We start from the raw sequence: 14829 nt of genomic DNA, 5'->3' as shown, positions 1-14829 counted from the left end.
TATCCTCTTCTATCTTATCATTATCCATTCCCTCATCCTATCCCACCTTTATCCATGCTCTCATCCTATCCCTCCTTTATCCATATCCTCATTCTATCTTATCTTTATCCATTCCCTCATCCTATCCCACCTTTATCCATGCTCTCATCCTATCCCTCCTTTATCGCGGCAGGAAGCTTAATCTGGGGAGCGGATTTTCTCTCGGTGCCCCGCCAGCCCAGTCCGACCTTGGGTAGCCAAATAAATTTACTAACATTATTAACATTTGAAACTGACACTCCATGCCTTCATCCCATACCACCATTCTCATTGCTCTTCATTCAATCCTCCCTTATCCAAGCCCTCGTACTGTATGTCCTTTATCCACGCCCCCTCATCCTATCCCACCTTTATCCACGCCAACATACAATCCCTCCTTTATCCATGCCCTCATCTAATCCCTTCTTTATCCATATCCTCATTTTATCCCACATTTATCCATGGCCTTATCCTATCTCACCTTTCTCCATATCTTCATCCTATCCCACCTTTATCATTGCCCTCATCCCATCCCAACCTTTATCCATGTCCTCATCCTATCACATCTTTATCCATGTCCTCATCCTATCCTACCTTTATCCATGTCCTCATCCTATCCCACCTTTATCCATGTCCTCATCCTATCCCACCTTCTTCCATGCCCTCATCTTATCCTGCCTTTATCCATGCCCTCATCCAATCTCCCCTTTATCCACGACCTAAACCAAGCCCTACTTTATCTATGCCCTCATTCTTTCCCGCCTTTATCCATGCCTTCATTCAATCCCGCCTTTATTCATGCCATTATCCTATCCTGCCTTTATCCATGCCCCTCCTTTTTCCACGCCCTCATCCTATCCCTCCTTTATCCATGCCCTCATCCAATCCAACCTTTATCCATGACCTCATCTAATCCCTCCTTTATCCATGCCATAATCCTATCCTTTATCAATGACCTCATCTAATCCCTCCTTTATCCATGACATAATCCTATGCTTTATCCATGCCCTCATCCTATCCCACCTTTCTCCATGCCCTCATCCTATCCCACCTTTACCCATATCCTCATTCTATTTTACCATTATCCATGCTCTTATCCTACCCCACCTATCCACCATCCTATCTATATCCTCATTCTATAGCTCCTTTATCCATGTTCTCATCCTATCCCACCTTTCTCCATGCGCTCATCCTATCCCACCTTTATCCATATCCTCATTCTATCTCACCTTTATTCATGCTCTCATCCTATCTCACCTTTCTCCATACCCTCATCCTATCCCACCTTTATCCATATCCTCATTCTATCTCACCTTTATTCATGCTCTCATCCTATCTCACCTTTCACCATTCCCTCATCCTATCCCTCCTTTATCCATACCCTCATCCTATCCTACCTTTCTCCATGCTCTCATCCTATCCCACCTTTATCCATGTCCTCATCCTATCCCTCCTTTATCCATACCTCATCCTATCCTACCTTTCTCCATGCCCTCATGTGTGTTATACATGGTACCGGATAAAGCTCAGGTGATACAGATAAAGAATTAGGGGAGACAGAGGACATTGCATTCAATGATCCCATGGCGAAAGGGGGACATGAGATGGAAAAATGCCATTAGTTGGTTACAGAAAGCTGGGACATTTGTAGAGTGAGTGGGGTTTGAGTGGGTCATTTGGGGAGTGGCCAGGCAGATGTTAGAAGTGAGGAGAATATTTATTTTTAGTCTATTACCCTTATAACTTAGTTGTATGGGACTCCTTCATTTCTGTTGGTGACCCCCAGGTGTTATTAAATGCCGCTTGGCATCATATCTAACCAGTCTCCTTTATATTACACTCACTATAACAGGTAATTGCTATGGGGCCCAGGGCATGTGCCATAGTTTAACCCACTGGTGAGTTTTCTATCAGGTTATGTTAGAACTGGTAATGCAGCCTTCGATTGTAAGCTCACTGGGGCAGGGACTGATGGGAATGTGATAGGGACCTTAGATTGTAAGCTCACTGGGGCAGGGACTGATGGGAATGTGATAGGGACCTTAGATTGTAAGCTCACTCGGGCAGGGACCCATGGGAATGTGATAGGGACCTTAGATTGTAAACTCACTGGGACAGGGACTGATGGGAATGTGATAGGGATCTTAGATTGTAAACTCACTGGGACAGGGACTGATGGGAATGTGATAGGGACATTAGATTGTAAGCTCACTGGGACAGGGACTGATGGGAATGTGATAGGGACCTTAGATTGTAAACTCACTGGGGCAGGGACTGATCGGAATATGATAGGGACCTTAGATTGTAAGATCACTGGGACAGGGACTGATGGGAATGTGATAGGGACATTAGATTGTAAGATCACTGGGACAGGGACTGATGGGAATGTTATAGGGACCTTAGATTGTAAACTAACTGGGGCAGGGACTGATCGGAATATGATAGGGACCTTAGATTGTAAGCTCACTGGGACAGGGACTGATGGGAATATGATAGGGACATTAGATTGTAAGCTCACTGGGCGAGGGAATGATGGCAATGATGTATAATGTCAGTGCAGAGGAGTGGGTCAGCAATATATAAGTTGGAGGGTAACAGTGACTGGGGCAGTGGTGCAGGGAATACCCCCCCCCCCTCTGTCTGTCCCTGTGTCCAAGTTTCTCTCCCCCTTCCCCAGTCCTGTCTCTCCCTCCCCCCAGTGCACGTCAATAAAAGGTCGGGGGGCCAGTGCAGCTGTTGTCCGGGGGGGGGGTGGGAGCTGAGGGGCACCGTGTCCTTGGCTTGTGACTGGGACTAAAATATCAGGGTAACCCGATCCTGAGCGGAGGGGGGCAGGGGCTGCACGAGACCCTTTGCGTGAGGGGGGGTCTTGTCTCCCACGTGAAATAAGGTTAATACTCTTTCATTGTGCACTCCACCCCCTTAGATTGTAAGCTCTTTGTACCAGACTGCCATTATACCATTAGATTGTAAGATCTTTGTACCAGACTGCCATTATACCATTGGATTGTAAGCTCTTTCTACCAGACTGCCATTATACCATTAGATTACCAATAGATTGTAAACTCTTTGTACCAGACTGCCATTATACCATTAGATTACCAATAGATTGTAAACTCTTTGTACCAGACTGCCATTATACCATTAGATTACTGAGTGTAAACTCTTTGTTCCAGACTGCCATTATACCATTAGATTACCATTAGATTGTAAACTCTTTGTACCAGACTGCCATTATACCATTGGATTGTAAACTCTTTGTACCAGACTGCCATTATACCATTGGATTGTAAACTCTTTGTACCAGACTGCCATTATACCATTAGATTGTAAAATCTTTGTACCAGACTGCCATTATACCATTAGATTGTAAGCTCTTCGTACCAGACTGCCATTATACCATTAGATTACCATTGTAAGATCTTTGTACCAGACTGCCATTATACCATTAGATTACTGAGTGTAAGATCTTTGTACCAGACTGCCATTATACCATTAGATTGTAAACTCTTTGTACCAGACTGCCATTATACCATTAGATTACTGAGTGTAAGCTCTTTGTACCAGACTGCCATTATACCATTAGATTACCATTGTAAGATCTTTGTACCAGATTGCCATTATACAATTAGATTGTAAGATCTTTGTACCAGACTGCCATTATACCATTAGATCGTAAGCTCTTTGTACCAGACTGCCATTATACCATTAGATTGTAAGATTTTTGTACCTGACTGCCATGATACCATTAGATTGTAAGCTCTTTGTACCAGACTGCCATTATACCATTAGATTGTAAGATTTTTGTACCTGACTGCCATGATACCATTAGATTGTAAGCTCTTTCTACCAAACTGCCATTATACCATTAGATTGTAAACTCTTTGTACCAGACTGCCATTATACCATTATATTACCATTAGATTGTAAAATCTCAGGAGCTCACACTCAGCCCTTAGATACCTGGGAGCATTTACTTGTGGGTCTACTTATTATTGAGGGTACTTATTCCTGAGAGTATTTATACCTGGGAGCACTTATACCTGGGAGCACTGGTATCTGGGAGGATTTATACCTGAGTGGACTTGTACCTGGGTACAGTTATACCTGGGAGCACTGATACCTTGGAGTTCTTATAGCTGGGACGATTTATACAAGGGAGCACTCATACATGAGAGCTCTTATACTTGGGAGCACTTATACCTTACCTGGGAGTACTGATACCTAGGAGCACTTATACCTGGAAGTACTTATAGCTAGGAGGACTTTTACCTGGGAACACTTACACCTGGGAGTACTAACACTTGGAAGCACTGATACCTAGAAGCATTTATAGCTGGGAGGACTTATTCCTTGGAGTTCTTATTACCGAGAATTCTTATACATGGGAGGACTTATAGTTGGGAGCACTAATACCTGGGAGCACTAATACCTGGGAGCACTGGTATCTGGGAGGATTTATACCTGAGTGGACTTGTACCTGGGTACAGTTATACCTGGGAGCACTGATACCTTGGAGTTCTTATAGCTGGGACGATTTATACAAGGGAGCACTCATACATGAGAGCTCTTATACTTGGGAGCACTTATACCTTACCTGGGAGTACTGATACCTAGGAGCACTTATACCTGGAAGTACTTATAGCTAGGAGGACTTTTACCTGGGAACACTTACATCTGGGAGTACTAACACTTGGAAGCACTGATACCTAGGAGCATTTATAGCTGGGAGGACATATTACCAAGAATTCTTATACATGGGAGTACTTATAGTTGGGAGGATTTATACCTGGGAGCACTAATACCTGGGAGCTAAAATCTGGGAGCACTTATACCTGGTAGGACTTATACCTGGGAGCACTGATACGTGGGAGCTCTTATACCTGAGAATTCTTATACATGGGAGTACTTATAGTTGGGAGCATTTATACTTGGGAGCACTGTTACGTGGAAGCTCTTATACCTGGGAGTTCTTATAGCTAGGAGAAATTATACCTACAGGATTTACAGTATACCTTGGATTACTGATACCTGGGAGTTATTATACCTTAGAATTCTTATACCTGGTAGTACTTATAGCTGTGAACACTTATACCTGGAAGTACTGATATCTGGGAGCTCTCAAACTTGGAAGTACTTATACCTGGGAACACTTGGGGAGCACTAATACCTGGGAGCATTTATACCTGGGATTACTGATACCTGGGAGGAGTTATACCTGGGAACACTTATACCTGGGATTACTGATACCTGGGAGGATTTATACCTGGGAACACTTATACCTGGGAGGATTTATACCTGGGAACACTTATACCTGGGATTACTGATACCTGGGAGAATTTATACCTGGGAACACTTATACCTGGGATTACTGATAACTGGATGCACTTATACCTGGGGACATTTATACCTGGGAATACATACCTGGGAGGACTGATATCTGACACTTCTTATATCTGAAACACTTATACCTGGGAGCACTGATACCTAGGAGCTGGGAGCTCTTATATTTGGGAGCACGTAAACCTCGGTGTACATATAGCTGGGAGGACTTATACCTGGGAAGACTTTTAGTTGGGAGCGCTGATACATGGGAGCTCTTATACCTAGGAGTACTTATACCTGCGAGGACTTATACATAGGAGAATTAACATCTGGGACCACCTATAACTGGGAGTACTGATAACTGAGAGCTCTTATACCTGGGAGAACTTATACCCGGGAAGGCTGATACCTGGCAGTTCTTATACCTGGGAGCACTTATGCCTGGTTGCACTTAAACCTGGGAGCATATATACCTGGGAGTACTGATACCTGGGAGTACTTAAAGCTGGGAGGACTTATACCTGGGAGCAATGACACCTGGGAGCACAGATATCTGGTAGTTCTTATTCCCGGGTGCACTTATGGCTGGGAGCACTTATTCCTGTGAGTACATATACCTGGGAGCACTTATACCTAGGAGGACTTATAGCTGGGAACACTTATACCTGAGAGTACATTTACCTGGGAGGATTTATACCTGGGAGGACTTGTACCTGGGAGCACTTATACTTGTGAGTACATATACCTGGGAGGACTTATACCTGGGAGCACTTATACATGGAAGGACTTATAACGGGGAGCACTTATAACTGGGAGCACTTATACCTTGAAGGACTTATACCTTACAGTACATATACCTGGGAGGACTTATACCTGAGAGCACTTATACCCGGGAGGATTTATACCTAGGAGCACTTATACCTGTGAGTACATATATCTGGGAGGACTTATAGCTGGGAGCACTTATACCTGAGAGTACATATACCTGGGAGGACTTGTACCTGGGAGCATATATACCTGTGAGTACATATACCTGGGAGAACTTATACCTGGCAGCACTTATACCTGGGAGGACTTATACCTGGAAGTACTTATACCTGGGAGGATTTATACCTGGGAGCACTTATACATGGAAGGACTTATAACGGGGAGCACTTCTACCTGAGAGCACTTATACCTGAAAGGATTTATACCTGGGAGCACTTATACCTGAGAACACTTATACCTGAGAACACTTATACCTGGGAGCACTTATACCTGGAAGGACATATACCTGGGAGCATTTATACCTGGGAGGACTTATACCTGAAAGTACATATACCTGGGAGGACTTATACCTGGAAGGACTTGTACCAGGGAGCACTTATACCTGGGAGCACTTATACCTGGGAGGATTTATACCTGGGTGCACTGACACCTAGGAGCACTTATACCTGGGAGGATTTATACCTGGGAGCACTAATACCTGGGAGTACATATACCTGGGAGCACTTATACCTGGAAGGACTTATACCTGGGAGCACTTATACCTGAGAGTACATATACCTGGGAGGACTTGTACCTGGGAGCATATATACCTGTGAGTACATATACCTGAGAACACTTATACCTGAAAGCATTTATATATGGAAGGACTTATAAAAGGGAGCACTTATATCTGGAAGAACTTATACATGGGAGGACTTATACCTGGGAGCACTTATACCTGGGAGCACTTATACCTGAGAACACTTATACCTGGGAGCACATATATCTGGGAGCACTTATACCTGGGAGGACTTATACCTGAGAGCACTTATACCTGAGAGTAAATATACCTGGGAGGACTTGTACCGGGGAGAACTTATACCTGGGAGGACTTATACCTGGGAGCACTTATACCTGAGAACACTTATACCTGAAAGCATTTATATATGGAAGGACTTATAAAAGGGAGCACTTATATCTGGAAGAACTTTTACATGGGAGGACTTATACCTGGGAGCACTTATACCTGGGAGCACTTATACCTGAGAACACTTATACCTGGGAGCACATATATCTGGGAGCACTTATACATGGGAGGACTTATACCTGAGAGCACTTATACCTGAGAGTAAATATACCTGGGAGGACTTGTACCGGGGAGAAATTATACCTGGGAGGACTTATACCTGTGAGTACATATATCTGGGAGGACTTATAGCTGGGAGCACTTATACCTGAGAGTACATATACCTGGGAGGACTTGTACCTGGGAGCATATATACCTGTGAGTACATATACCTGGGAGGACTTATACCTGGGAGAACTTATACCTGGCAGCACTTATACCTGGGAGGACTTATACCTGGAAGGACTTATACCTGGGAGGATTTATACCTGGGAGCACTTATACATGGAAGGACTTATAATGGGGAGCACTTCTACCTGAGAGCACTTATACCTGGAAGGATTTCTACCTGGGAGCACTTATACCTGAGAACACTTATACCTGAGAACACTTATACCTGGGAGCACTTTTACCTGGAAGGACATATACCTGGGAGCACTTATACCTGGGAGGACTTATACCTGAGAGTACATATACCTGGGAGGACTTATACCTGGAAGGACTTGTACCTGGGAGGATTTATACCTGGGAGCACTTATACCTGTGAGTACATATACCTGGGAGCACTTATACCTGGAAGAACTTATACCTGGGAGCACTTATACCTGAGAACACTTATACCTGAAAGCATTTATATATGGAAGGACTTATAAAAGGGAGCACTTATATCTGGAAGGACTTATACATGGGAGGTATTATACCTGGGAGCACTTATACCTGGGAGCACTTATACCTGAGAACACTTATACCTGGGAGCACATATACCTGGGAGCACTTACACCGGGGAGGACTTATACCTGGAAGGACTTATACCTGGGAGCACTTATACCTGGAAGGACTTATACCTGGGAGCACTTATACCTGGGAGCACTTATACCTGGGAGCTCTTATACCTGGGAGCTCTTATACCTGGGAGCTCTTATACTTGGGAGCACTTATACCTGGGAGCCCTTATACCGGGGAGGACTTATACCTGGAAGGACTTATACCTGGGAGCACTTATACCTGGAAGGACTTATACCTGGGAGCACTTATACCTGAGAACACTTATACCTGAAAGCATTTATATATGGAAGGACTTATAAAAGGGAGCACTTATATCTGGAAGAACTTTTACATGGGAGGACTTATACCTGGGAGCACTTATACCTGGGAGCACTTATACCTGAGAACACTTATACCTGGGAGCACATATATCTGGGAGCACTTATACATGGGAGGACTTATACCTGAGAGCACTTATACCTGAGAGTAAATATACCTGGGAGGACTTGTACCGGGGAGAAATTATACCTGGGAGGACTTATACCTGTGAGTACATATATCTGGGAGGACTTATAGCTGGGAGCACTTATACCTGAGAGTACATATACCTGGGAGGACTTATACCTGGGAGAACTTATACCTGGCAGCACTTATACCTGGGAGGACTTATACCTGGAAGGACTTATACCTGGGAGGATTTATACCTGGGAGCACTTATACATGGAAGGACTTATAATGGGGAGCACTTCTACCTGAGAGCACTTATACCTGGAAGGATTTCTACCTGGGAGCACTTATACCTGAGAACACTTATACCTGAGAACACTTATACCTGGGAGCACTTTTACCTGGAAGAACATATACCTGGGAGCACTTATACCTGGGAGGACTTATACCTGAGAGTACATATACCTGGGAGGACTTATACCTGGAAGGACTTGTACCTGGGAGGATTTATACCTGGGAGCACTTATACCTGTGAGTACATATACCTGGGAGCACTTATACCTGGAAGAACTTATACCTGGGAGCACTTATACCTGAGAACACTTATACCTGAAAGCATTTATATATGGAAGGACTTATAAAAGGGAGCACTTATATCTGGAAGGACTTATACATGGGAGGTATTATACCTGGGAGCACTTATACCTGGGAGCACTTATACCTGAGAACACTTATACCTGGGAGCACATATATCTGGGAGCACTTATACCTGGGAGGACTTATACCTGAGAGCACTTATACCTGAGAGTACATATACCTGGGAGGACTTGTACCGGGGAGAACTTATACCTGGGAGAACTTATACCTGGGAGGACTTATACCTGGGAGGACTTGTACCTGGGATGACTTAAACCTGGCACTTATACATGAAAGGACTTATAACAGGGAGCACTAATACCAGGAAGGGCTTTTACATGGGAGGACTTATACCTGGAAGGACTTATACATGGGAGCACTTATACCTGAGAAAACTTGTACCTGGGAGGACTTATACCTGGGAGGACTTGTACCGGGGAAAACTTATACCTGGGAGGACTTATACCTGGGAGCACTTATACCTGGGAGGATGTATACCTGGAAGGACTTATACCTGGGAGGACTTATATCTGGAAGGACTTATACCTGGGAGGACGTATACCTGGGTGCACTTATACAAGGGAGCACTTATACCTGGGTGGATGTTTTTTGTATACCTGGGAGGACTTATACCTGGGAGGATGTATACCTGGAAGGACTTATACCTGGAAGGACTTATACCTGGGAGCACTTTTACCTGGGAGGACTTATACCTGTGAGGATGTATACCTGGGTGCACTTATACCTGGGAGGATGTATACCTGGGTGCACTTATACCTGGGAGGATTTATACATGGAAGGACTTATACCTGGAAGGACTTATACCTGCGAGCACTTATACCTGGGAGGACTTATACCTGGGAGGATGTATAACTGGGTGCACTTATACCTGGGAGGATGTATACCTGGAAGGACTTATACCTGGGAGGACTTATACTTGGGAGGACTTATACCTGGGAGCACTTATACCTGGGAGGACTTATACCTGGGAGCACTTATACCTGGAAGGACTTATACCTGGGAGGAATTATACCTGGGAGCACTTATACCTGGGAGCACTTATACCTGGAAGGACTTATACCTGGGTGCACTTATACCTGGGAGCACTTATACCTGGGTGGACTTATACCTGGTAGGACTTATACCTGGGTGCACTTATACCTGGGAGCACTTATACCTGGGAGGACTTATACCTGGGAGGATGTATACCTGGGTGCACTTATACCTGGGAGGACTTATACCTGGGAGCACTTATACCTGGGAGGACTTATACCTTGGAGGACTTATACCTGGGAGCACTTATACCTGGAAGGACTTATACCTGGGAGGAATTATACCTGGGAACACTTATACCTGGGAGCGCTTATACCTGGGAGCACTTATACCTGGGAGGACTTATACCTGGAAGGACTTATACCTGGGAGCACTTATACCTGGAAGGACTTATACCTGGGAGGAATTATACCTGGGAACACTTATACCTGGGAGCGCTTATACCTGGGAGCACTTATACCTGGGAGGACTTATACCTGGAAGGACTTATACCTGGGAGCACTTATACCTGGGAGCACTTATACCTGGGAGGATTTATACCTGGGAGGACTTATACCTGGGAGCACTTATACCTGGGTGCACTTATACCTGGGAGCACTTATACCTGGGAGGACTTATACCTGGGAGGATGTATACCTGGGTGCACTTATACCTGGGAGGACGTATACCTGGAAGCACTTATACCTGGGAGGACTTATACCTGGGAGGACTTATACCTGGGAGCACTTATACCTGGGAGGACTTATACCTGGGAGGAATTATACCTGGGAGCACTTATAGCTGGGAGCACTTATACCTGGAAGGACTTATACCTGGGAGGAATTATACCTGGGAGTACTTATATCTGGGAGCACTTATACCTGGGAGGATTTATACCTGGGAGGACTTATACCTGGAAGGACTTATACCTGGGAGCACTTATACCTGGGAGCGCTTATACCTGGGAGCACTTATACCTGGGAGCACTTATACCTGGAAGGACTTATACCTGGGAGCACTTATACCTGGGAGCACTTATACCTGGGAGCACTTATACCTGGGAGCTCTTATACCTGGGAGCTCTTATACTTGGGAGCACTTATACCTGGGAGCACTTATACCTGGGAGGACTTATACCTGGGAGGACTTATACCTGGATGTATACCTATGAATTTGCTGAGAATTCTGGGAAAACATGCTGCATTGTGGGTAAAACATGGTAACTGGGAGCAAGTTACTTGGTGCTGAGCCCAGGAGGATGATGGGAGATTATTATCACGTATATATAGCACCAACATATTCTGCAGCAATGTACAATAAATGGATATGTTACACAAATAAAAACAGCAAATAACCAATAGGAGAAGTAAAGAGGGCCCTGCCCAGAAGAGCTTACAATCTAACAGGAGATGGAAAAGGACAACTGTGGGGTCTCAAGGTGAGTGGGTAAAGGTCAGTTCATGTGTTGGTGTCAGAGAAAACCATTATTATAAGCAGAAACCCAATGCCCTAGCCCAGCAATTCCTATAATAAATTCCCTGACACATAGGGGTGACAGCTGGATCTCACAGGGTGGGAGCAAAGGTCTAAAAGGGGCATGTAAGGGGGGAGGGGTAAGTCATTGTGAGTTGGAAAGGTTATTTGCCTTTAATCTGTATTTGGATATCATCTTGTTCCTCAGTCTTACTGTACTCGCTGCTCTGCCTGCACAGGGGGTGGGGCTTATTATTATTTTATGTACTGACAGTTAGTCGCACTGGCACATGCTGATAATGACATGATTGTAGTTCAGCTATGCAACAGCCTCTACTCCCAGCAGCCTGGGACCTGCCTCTACTCCCAGCAGCCTGGGACCTGCCTCTACTCCCAGCAGCCTGGGTTGTACTTCTACTCCCAGCAGCCTGGGTTGTGCCTCTACTCCCAGCAGCCTGGGTTGTGCCTCTACTCCCAGCAGCCAGGGTTGTACTTCTACTCCCAGCAGCCTGGGTTGTACTTCTACTCCCAGCAGCCTGGGTTGTACTTCTACTCCTAGCAGCCTGGGATGTTCTGATCAATTCAACAGCTTTGGGCTCCTTTCGTACCTTTCAGTGACTTCGGTGGCTTTTGGCAATTTTGGTGAAGGGGGCGTGGCTAATGCAGGAAGTGCAGCAGGGCTGGGCCCCCCTTAAACTATGGGGCCTGGTACAGTTGTGTCCCCCTGATGGTGGCCATTATGTCTAATGATCAGGCACAAGTAGAGGTATGTGAGTGCCCCCTAGTGGCCACGGAAGGTAGAACTGAATAAGGCCCAGACATGAGCAGATTGAAGTTGCCGATAGATGAAGTTGGCAGATTATTGGGCAGTGTATGGGGCCCTCAGACGGGCTTCTCTGATCAATATCTGCCCAGCTGTCATATTTAATAATCCCATTGGAAGAAGCACTGCATCGATTTGTTTATATGGTCCTTGACCTCCCGAATTCTCCTCATTGTGATCCCTACATTGGGGCCCACGGTCACATCACCCCCATATCACCCACCTCAGTGTGACGTATTGGGAAGAGATCTGTTTGTTTGGCTCCCATACGAGGGGGTGGCCATATTTGTGCAGCAGGAGTCCATTAGAATTAGAAACTAACTGGTTAAATTGAGAAGGGACAGTCAGGTTGGCAAAACTGTCAGCTTTAGGATCTTCAAGTGACACTTACAAAAGCAGAACGATCAGTGAAAAATTATCAACATGACCTATAGGAAACTTAATGTAGATTAATATTTTGAAAATACATTTTCAAAAAGTGTCGGTATCACTTTAACATAGTAAATAAGGGTTAAAAAGACACACGTCCATCAAGTTCAACCTTAAGTCTATATATAACCTGCCTAACTGCCAGTTGATCCAGAGGAAGGTGAAAAATCCATCAGAAGTCTCTCCAATTTGCCTCAGAGGGGGAAAAATTCCTTCCTGACTCCAAAATGGGACCAGTCCCTGGATCAACTTGTACTATGAGCTCTCTCCCATATCCCTGTATTCCCTCACTTGCTAAACACCATCCAACCCCTTCTTATACCTATCTAATGTATCAGCCTGTACCACTGATTCACTTCCCAGCTCTCCCTGTAACACCCCTTTCCCTCCTCTAATCTCATTGGCTCCCTCCTGTCTGCTGGGAGGAGCTACTGGTGAATAAAGCATCCGACCCTTCCTTGTACCTATCTAATGTATCAGCCTGTACCCCTGATTCACTTCCCAGCTCTCCCTGTAACACCCCTTTCCCTCCTCTAATCTCATTGGCTCCCTCCTGTCTGCTGGGAGGAGCTACTGGTGAATAAAGCATCCGACCCTTCCTTGTACCTATCTAACGTATCAGCCTGTACCCCTGATTCACTTCCCAGCTCTCCCTGTAACACCCCTTTCCCTCCTCTAATCTCATTGGCTCCCTCCTGTCTGCTGGGAGGAGCTACTGGTGAATAAAGCATCCGACCCTCCTTGTACCTATCTAATGTATCAGCCTGTACCACTGATTCACTTCCCAGCTCTCCCTGTAACACCCCTTTCCCTCCTCTAATCTCATTGGCTCCCTCCTGTCTGCTGGGAGGAGCTACTGGTGAATAAAGCATCCGACCCTCCTTGTACCTATCTAATGTATCAGTCTGTACCCCTGATTCACTTCCCAGCTCTCCCTGTAACACCCCTTTCCCTCCTCTAATTTCATTGGCTCCCGCCTGTCTGCTGGGAGGAGCTACTGGTGAATAAAGCATCCAACCCTTCCTTGTACCTATCTAATGTATCAGCCTGTACCCCTGATTCACTTCCCAGCTCTCCCTGTAACACCCCTTTCCCTCCTCTAATCTCATTGGCTCCCTCCTGTCTGCTGGGAGGAGCTACTGGTGAATAAAGCATCCGACCCTTCCTTGTACCTATCTAATGTATCAGCCTGTACCCCTGATTCACTTCCCAGCTCTCCCTGTAACACCCCTTTCCCTCCTCTAATCTCATTGGCTCCCTCCTGTCTGCTGGGAGGAGCTACTGGTGAATAAAGCATCCCGACCCTTCCTTGTACCTATCTAATGTATCAGCCTGTACCCCTGATTCACTTCCCAGCTCTCCCTGTAACACCCCTTTCCCTCCTCTAATCTCATTGGCTCCCTCCTGTCTGCTGGGAGGAGCTACTGAAGAATAAAGCATCCGACCCTTCCTTGTACCTATCTAATGTATCAGCCTGTACAACTGATTCACTTCCCAGCTCTCCCTGTAACACCCCTTTCCCTCCTCTAATCTCATTGGCTCCCTCCTGTCTGCTGGGAGGAGCTACTGGTGAATAAAGCATCCGACCCTTCCTTATACCTATCTAATGTATCAGCCTGTACCCCTGATTCACTTCCCAGCTCTCCCTGTAACACCCCTTTCCCTCCTCTAATCTCATTGGCTCCCTCCTGTCTGCTGGGAGGAGCTACTGGTGAATAAAGCATCCGACCCTTCCTTGTACCTATCTAATGTATCAGCCTGTACCCCTGATTCACTTCCCAGCTCTCCC

The sequence above is a fragment of the Xenopus laevis genome, chromosome 3L, assembly GCF_017654675.1.
Source record: "Xenopus laevis strain J_2021 chromosome 3L, Xenopus_laevis_v10.1, whole genome shotgun sequence".
NCBI lineage: Eukaryota > Metazoa > Chordata > Amphibia > Anura > Pipidae > Xenopus > Xenopus laevis.
Note: the sequence above shows the minus strand (reverse complement) of the source record.